The sequence below is a fragment of the Physella acuta genome, unplaced genomic scaffold (assembly GCF_028476545.2).
Source record: "Physella acuta isolate Inbredline_101_S28 unplaced genomic scaffold, ASM2847654v3 ptg001841l, whole genome shotgun sequence".
Taxonomy (NCBI): domain Eukaryota; kingdom Metazoa; phylum Mollusca; class Gastropoda; family Physidae; genus Physella; species Physella acuta.
The window spans coordinates 28364-36654 of record NW_026733350.1 but is presented as its reverse complement, the minus strand read 5'-3'; positions in this window follow the sequence as shown (position 1 = coordinate 36654).

The following is an 8291-nucleotide window of genomic DNA, read 5'->3' as shown; positions in this document are numbered from 1 at the left end:
CACGTACACGTACACGTACACGTACACGTACACGTACACGTACACGTACACGTACACGTACACGTACACGTACACGTACACGTACACGTACACGTACACGTACACGTACACGTACACGTTTGCCCTTGCACTTACCATTAAACTTACCCTTATCCCTATATCTATTGGAATTAAATGTACGAGCCGACCCGCGGCGTATCATACGCCGCTATTTAGTTGTTTTATTTTCTACTTTTTAGTAATTCATAATTTGTGAATTCGACAGTATCAATGCTGCCACTGAAAATATTTGCTTTAAAATACTACCCCCCCCCCTCACTTTCCCCTAACCCCGACCCTACCCCCCTCCCCTCCCACCGTGAAAGCAGCCTCTTCTTAGTTACCTCCTGTAAGTTTAAAATCGTTCAAACTAAATTATCTGCCCCTAATAGCCGTCACTAAACCCGGCTCTACGATTTGTAAACATTTAGTTTGACTACAGCTCACCAGACCATGTGGGGGTGGGGTGGGGGTGGTAGTGATAGTGATAGAGAGAAAGATAGGGGACTGTAAGGCGCGCTTGCAGCTTGTTTTCTAGCGTCTCCCAGAAGAGAATTATATATATATATATATATAGATAATAAAAGTTTCGCTCAGTAGTGAACGCTTTTATTATAGAGACAACACAAGCAAAGTTAAAACATTCACAGTAATTCGACGCGACGTCACATGGACCATATAGTAGGAAATAGTCTTAAGACGGGAAAGTACACACAATAATATTAATTTTGGAGTAAACATTGAATTAAGCCAGCTTTGTCTAATCTTAAAAGTGTTTTGCATGCAGAGTTTATTTCACGCATCTCTTCTGGTAGACCCCCCCTCAACCAGGAAGAACGTCTAATACCCACCCCCCCCCCCCCACACACACACACACACAAACGAAATATAATTTATATAGAAAATATATTTTTTTACCAGAGTCTGTCTATCCTGCCCCGGAGAATTGTATTCGCCGCTGCAAAAATTTAAGTGCCCCATCCCCGGAAAAAAGTCTGAAAGAAACACTGCGTGAGTGTGATTTATCATCCAAATATAGGAAACGGGTCTATATCACAGCAGTAGGCTCTACATTTAGTCTGTATAATCTACAAATGCGACCAGTGTTTGTTTAAGACTTTTTCCTCCCCGGAGGGGTGGGGGTACTTGAAATATTCGGGGGGGGGGGACTAAATATTCTGGGAGAGGTTGGACCCTGGTAAAAGTAAATCTTTTCTTTATACGTTGTATTTCGTGGAAGGGGACTTGCTTCGTGTTGCTTGGTTGGTTGCTGGAGGGAGGGGTGGGGGGGGGGGGGGGTCCCGTTCCTCTGAGTCGCCTGAAATAAACACTAAATGCTACTTTTGTCAGGTTTGATCTTAGCTGCAAAGTTTAGGGGTATGGCTATGACTATATTTAGTATCAATGTGCAGTAATTACATGTTGAACAATCCGATTAAATCCGATTACATTGTCAATTCTGGATAAAAATCCGTTTTCAAAGACATTTTTCATAGCCGGTTAAATCTGAAGTCTAGGTGTTGATTTTGGTTTAGAGAAAATGACAACACCATGAACCTAGCGCCCGTTGTATCTCTCTATCAACGGGCCATATCTCTCGAGTATAATAACTTCATATTTGAAGATGACAAAATATCATTAATCAACAGCCTAAAACTGATAATAAATTTCTAAACTAGATTAATTTGACAGTTCGGACTATACTAAATAAGCTCAAATCGAAAATATTAAGAATAAACACAAATACCGCATTTTGCATCTAAGTTTGGCTGAAGAGGGCTTGAGGAAGTTGAAACGTGAACACATTTAGAAATTTTTTTTGATAAGGATGGGTGTCTTTGGTGCAGACATCAAGCAAAGATTACAGAAAGCAAGAGGAGTTTTTGCAGCTATAAAAGTACATGAAGTCCTAATGTGTTTTATGTTTTCGTGTACGGTGCTGAAATCAATAAATCTATAAAGGGGGGCCGGAACATATTTTCTTTTGTAAGTAATTGTTTACGGTGTATTAAGTAGGCCTGTAAAGTAGTTTGACATTGTACCTAACTCAGCTCCAATGGACGCGAGCGAGAAAAGTTTCAAAGGTATTTGAGAGGCCGATTAATTAATTTAAAATTCATGCACGGTGTAGTTACAATTAATACGGTTATACATTTTTTATATTATATTTTTCTTACGGTCTAAATCTAAAAAAGCACGTTTTTATCCATGTCAACAACATTATGGAAGGATTCTCGTCAACTCGCTCTTGTCCATTGGTGAAGCGAATTCGGTAAAAAATTACAGAACAAAAATAAACGCTTGGCCTAGACAAATTGTAGAAGATATAACAATTTTAGGAAAGAGTTGAAAAGAAATGGAAAAACAGCAAAGCCAGAAATGCGTGGAAGGACATAGTAAGTATGTGTTTAGAGAGTAATGGATAAGATTATGAGTAATTTGAATTGGGCATATTTTGTTGTGAGATATTTTGCCTGAGATATTATAACTGAGGTCATTTGTCTGTGAAAAAATTTGTCCGTGAAAACATTTGTCCGTGAAAACATTTGTCCGTGAAAATATTTGTGCGTGAAAACAATTGTCCGTGAAAACGAAGATCCGAACTCGATACCATCGTTCTAGCAGTCAGACGCCCTACTATTCAACCACACCGTACACCGTGAGATATTCTTCATTAATAATGTGTTTTTTTAAAAGATATTCTGCCCTGAGATATTTCTTTAAGTCACCTACCTGCCATATACATCTTCTCCGTCTCTGTTTTACGGTCAACTCCCAACACCATAACTGTGAAAGCATCGTTGGAAGTGAAGTGGTAACCTGTTTTCTCAATTATTGAAATATAGAATATAAATTATTGCTTTTATTAAGATAAAAGTGTCTGCAGATTCGCATTGATCGAAAAGAAAATGATTTTCTGTATGAAATGGTAAGGGGAAATTGAAAGCAGTTACACACTTTTGTAAGTTTGTGCAAGTTAGGTATTTGTGTGTTTGCGTATGGTGTATATTTTAAGCAAAGTAATAGATTATGGATTAACACTTATTGACATGTATTACAGAAAATGCTCATGAAAGAATAAATTTGTACTTTATTACATATAAATAAAAATTGCATTTCTAAACATTTCTTCTTACTGAAACATCTTTAAATGTAACAAATAATCGAAAAGGTTAACAAAACACGCTTACAAAACATGTAGGCTATTTGAAAATCTATAGTTGGAAAACAATTTCTTTTTTCTTGAAAAAAAAAAGAAAACGCCTAGATAATGTTAACATTTCAAACGAAAATTAAATTAGTAAAAATAGACATCTTAGAGGAGAAAACAAGGTAATTAAATAGTCTAGTGACAATTTTAGCGCAATTTCCTTATGTTATCTAAAAATAGCTCTGTCGTAGCGTAAGTCAAGAGCAGGGTTAGTAAAACCATTGGTTAAAATACATGTTTTATTTACAATAGAGTTACATGACTAAAAACCATTGCGCTCCTAGCTACAGAACGTGATAACGCAGCCATTGAACGTGATGGCGCAGCTATTGAACGTGATGACGCGTGTGGTGTGGTTGGATAAAAATGCCTACTAATTCGGTCCAAATTTTAATTAATTCAATTTTTTTTTTGTGACAAACGAAAGGATATTTTTGTAAACTTTCTTCGGCAATATTGTTCTAAATTATGGCCGAAATCGATTGGTACATGTTTCAAGTCGCTAAATGGTCTGGTTGCCGAGATATGGGCCAAAAACTGCATTTTTTCGAGGTTTATTTGGCTTTTCCGGGAAATCCATGAAAGAAACCCGGAATTTTTATGGCCTATGTTCATCATCGTAACTTGCTTAACATAATTGCTTTGGAACTAGTCCTCGATATTGCTTCGTTGAGGAGGAGATACGACTTATAGATGCGGACACACATTCATACATCCATCCATTCATCCATCCAGAAATGACGAGTTAGTAAACGCAATTCTCCAGAATGGAAATTGCGCTAAAAAATATGTTTACTGACAAATCGTGCTTTGTCCAGGGGTGTTCCGCGTTCGCGTTCGAGCCGCAATGTTCTTTGGGTACAACCTGTTCAATGGACGCAGTGCAAACATTAAATCAAAATTTAGCATGAAATGGGCACATACATAGGCAAGTGAGTGTGTGGATGTAGATGTTTCAAATGGAATGTCGATGTTGTTTTTTGATTGAAGTTAAGTCTAATTTTAAAGATGATCACTACCCTTTACCTTCTCAGATCTAAGTCTAATTTTAAAGATGATCACTACCCTTTACCTTCTCAGATCTAAGTCTAATTTTAAAGATGATCACTACCCTTTACCTTTTCAGATCAAAGTCTAATTTTAAAGATGATCACTACCCTTTACCTTCTCAGATCTAAGTCTAATTTTAAAGATGATCACTACCCTTTACCTTCTCAGATCTAAGTCTAATTTTAAAGATGATCACTACCCTTTACCTTCTCAGATCTGTCTAATTTTAAAGATGATCACTACCCTTTACCTTCTCAGATCTAAGTCTAATTTTAAAGATGATCACTACCCTTTACCTTCTCAGATCTAAGTCTAATTTTAAAGATGATCACTACCCTTTACCTTCTCAGATTATGTTGAAACGATTGTGTCCCCTTCTTTTTCATAATTTTGCCTTTTTTAGCACCGTATACAGCTAATTCATTTACCGTAGCTACAGTCATGTTTGTCATCAGCAGAACAGCAGTAGTGACCCTACAAATATAGTGTCTGTAACATAAAGGGTCATCCATATATGACGTCTACATGGGGGGGAGGGGGGAGAAAAAATCGACTTTTGTGGACTCGTGTGACTGAGGGAGAGGGGGAGAGGGGGGGTCAATGTGGACGTCCACATGTTAAAAATTAAATAACAAAATACATTTCAAAATAATTTTTAAAATATATAAAAATATTTAAAAAAAACTGCTCATAAAATGTAGATTATTCATCAAGTCCCTTATTTACGAATGATGTTAATGTGAAAAAAATTAAATATAAATTCAAAACTACATTGTTTTACACTGGGGGTAGATTGGTGCGCGGACCTTTAACCACAAGCGCTTTGACCATAGGGGGTTTGACCATAGGTGGTTTGACCATAGGGGTTTTTTACCACAGCGGGGCTTTGACCGTAAAGGAGCTTTGACCATAGGAGCTTTGACCATAGGGGTTTGACCAGAGGTGTTTTCTCAGCAGAGGGTCTGTGATCACATGTGGTTTGTCAACGGGTGTTTGATCACAAACGCTGTGTGCGGCTTTGATCACAGATGTTTTGTCCATAAAGGTCTTTGATCACAAGAAGTTTGTCCAATGCTGGTGTTTGATAACAATCGCTTTGTCCATAAATGGTAAGGATTAATTTTAAAAGTTGTGTAATTATATTTTAAATTGCGGCAGGATGTAATAGTTTGTTAATTCATCTGTCATTTAGTTAACCATACAAGTATTACTTCTTTGACTATAGTTGGCATGTTTTTTTATCCCTTTTTTATCCTTTATATATACTTTGTATTTTCAAGTACATCTACATTATTTATATGTGAAACTTGTTATATGTCGCATTTTGTGTGTTCCATTTATATTTAAAATAAATCTATGAGGTCTAGCACCACCCTTTATTTCTGGACTATTTTAGTACATGTTAATTTCTATTAATGGACTTTCAGGAAACATGTATAAAATGGTATTAATTGTATCATAAATTCAAATTAAAATAACAGTTTATAATTTCTATTTTAAAATTAATATATTATGGCCTATGCTCCCCTGTGGTCAAAGCTCCGCTGTGGTCAAACCCCCTATGGTCAAACCCCCTATGATCAAAGCACCTGTGGTCAAACCCCCTATGGTCAAACCCCCTATGGTCAAAGTACCTGTGGTCAGAGCACCTAGGACCGGTATATTCTAGATATACTAAATGAATGAGTTAAAGTAATATTTTTAAATAGCATTTTAGTTTATATGGAATGCATATGATGGAAATGAGTATAAAAATAAAATGCTGGAAGCCTTAGTCACATTTATGTCCAAAACACGTGAAATAGTTGTCAAAAAGTGACTGGGTCTTCAGGTTCGTAATTGAAAAAAAATGTTTTTATTGCATTAATGTAACGGTAACCTTTCGTTGCTTGCTGTCGTCCAGCATTAATCTCACTACTTAAAACTGCAGATGTCTTTCTGCAATAGGTTCTGCAATAGGGCTGGTAAGTAGGTCACCAAACAGTTCTTTGGCTCATGCAGGCTTTATTGAGCCGTAGAACTGGTTGGTGACCTACTTACCAACCCTATTAATACTTCTTTATTTGCATGCACACTATAATTTATTTTTGTCTACAATGACCACTGTCGTTTTAATGAGCATTTGTCACGTGGTGACCAGGCAGTGACCTAAATATCACTGAGGACTTTACTTGATAGTTGTATTGTCAACGGAGAGCGAACATCTTGCTTCGTAGGTATGTTTTCACAGCCCTTTCATCAATCGATGAGCTAGGTTAGGTTAGGTTTGCCTGTCGTCCCTACTGGGACATAGGCCGCTGACAATGTATATATATATATATATATATATATATATATATATATATATATATATATATATATATATATATATATATATATATATATAGGCCTATATGATAAACTATAAAAATGTGAAAACGCGAAAAAAAATTCTTATCCTATGATGTTTTCCAATAGACCTTTATATTAAAATTAATAAGTTATGAAAGATTGCATTTACGTATCGGCCGGTACATAGTATTCTTTCGTCCAATGGGCGATTATTGCCGGTCGCACGACATCGTAGAAAGTGCTACCGCTGTATGTAACGGCGACTAAGTCAGCGTGCTTGTGGGCGATTATGTCCAAGACAAAGCAGTTATAACTCCTAAATTGTTCACTGGAAAAAAAATTACATTAGTCACATAATAAATATGATACAAAACGAAAATCAACTGATTCAAAGAGAATTAGGAATTAGAAATTGTAATGTATTATTAGCTTATTTAGGCTAGTGGATGTCAGAAACATTTTAAAAATGGTTTTCGAGGGAATAATTAACAATCACAATAAGCACATTTGCGAATAGATAATTTTAACTGGAAAATCTAGTTCAGAATGTAAAATCTCGTTACATTATTACTAATGTGTATGGCGTTCTCCTGTACTGGATAAGATGCAAAGTTTCTTTCAGCACATCTACATTATTATGGTAATCACGGTATTTCAACTGAAACCAAAGAACAATCTACATCAATATATATATATATATATATATATATATATATATATATATATATATATATATATATATATATATATATATATATATATATCAATAAATCAATATATATATATATATATATATATATATATATATATATATATATATATGTATATATATATATATATCTATCTTCTATATATATAAAAGCAATGTATGTGAGTCTGTGTGTCTGTTTGTCCTTTATGCATTACTGCACCTCTCATCACATCGCCTTGAAACTTTGGGAAGTTGTTGAGAATATTCCTGGGGAGGTTTCTGCGGAAAAAAAAATTTCAAATTCGCAGGAGTGGCGCCCCGGCAGGGCGCGATTTATTTTTCTCTATATACGGTATATAAAAATAAAAAGTCGATTTTGGTTTGACATCGTTCATCTGATAGCCATGAGATTTTGGGGAGTTCATAATAACACTCTAAGGAAGGGTTCTGTAAAAAAATAATTTTTAATTTCGCTAGGGCGGCGCCACGGGAGGGTGCGATTTTCCTCAATATATGGTTTATAAAAATAATAAAAGTGAATTGCAGTGACACCGTTCATCCGATAGGCATGAAACTTTGGGAAGTTGATGAGAAAAATTCATGGGGAGGTTTCTACGAAAAAGAAATTTCAAATTCGCCGGGGTTGCGCCCCGGCAGGGCGCAATTTGTTTTTTCTCCATATACGGTATATAAAAATAAAAGTCGATTTTGGCTTGGCACCATTCATCCGATCGCCATTAAACTTTGGTGAGTTCATTAAAACACTTTGGAGAAGGTTTCTGTAAAAAATCATTTTTAATTTCACAAGGGCGGCGCAACGGTAGGGTGCGATTTTTCTGTATATACCGTATATAAAAATAATAAAAAAGAATTTCAGTGACACCGTGCACACGATCGCCATGAAACTTTTGGAAGATGTTTAGAATACTCCTAGAAAGATTTCTGCGCTAAAAACATTTTCAAATTCGC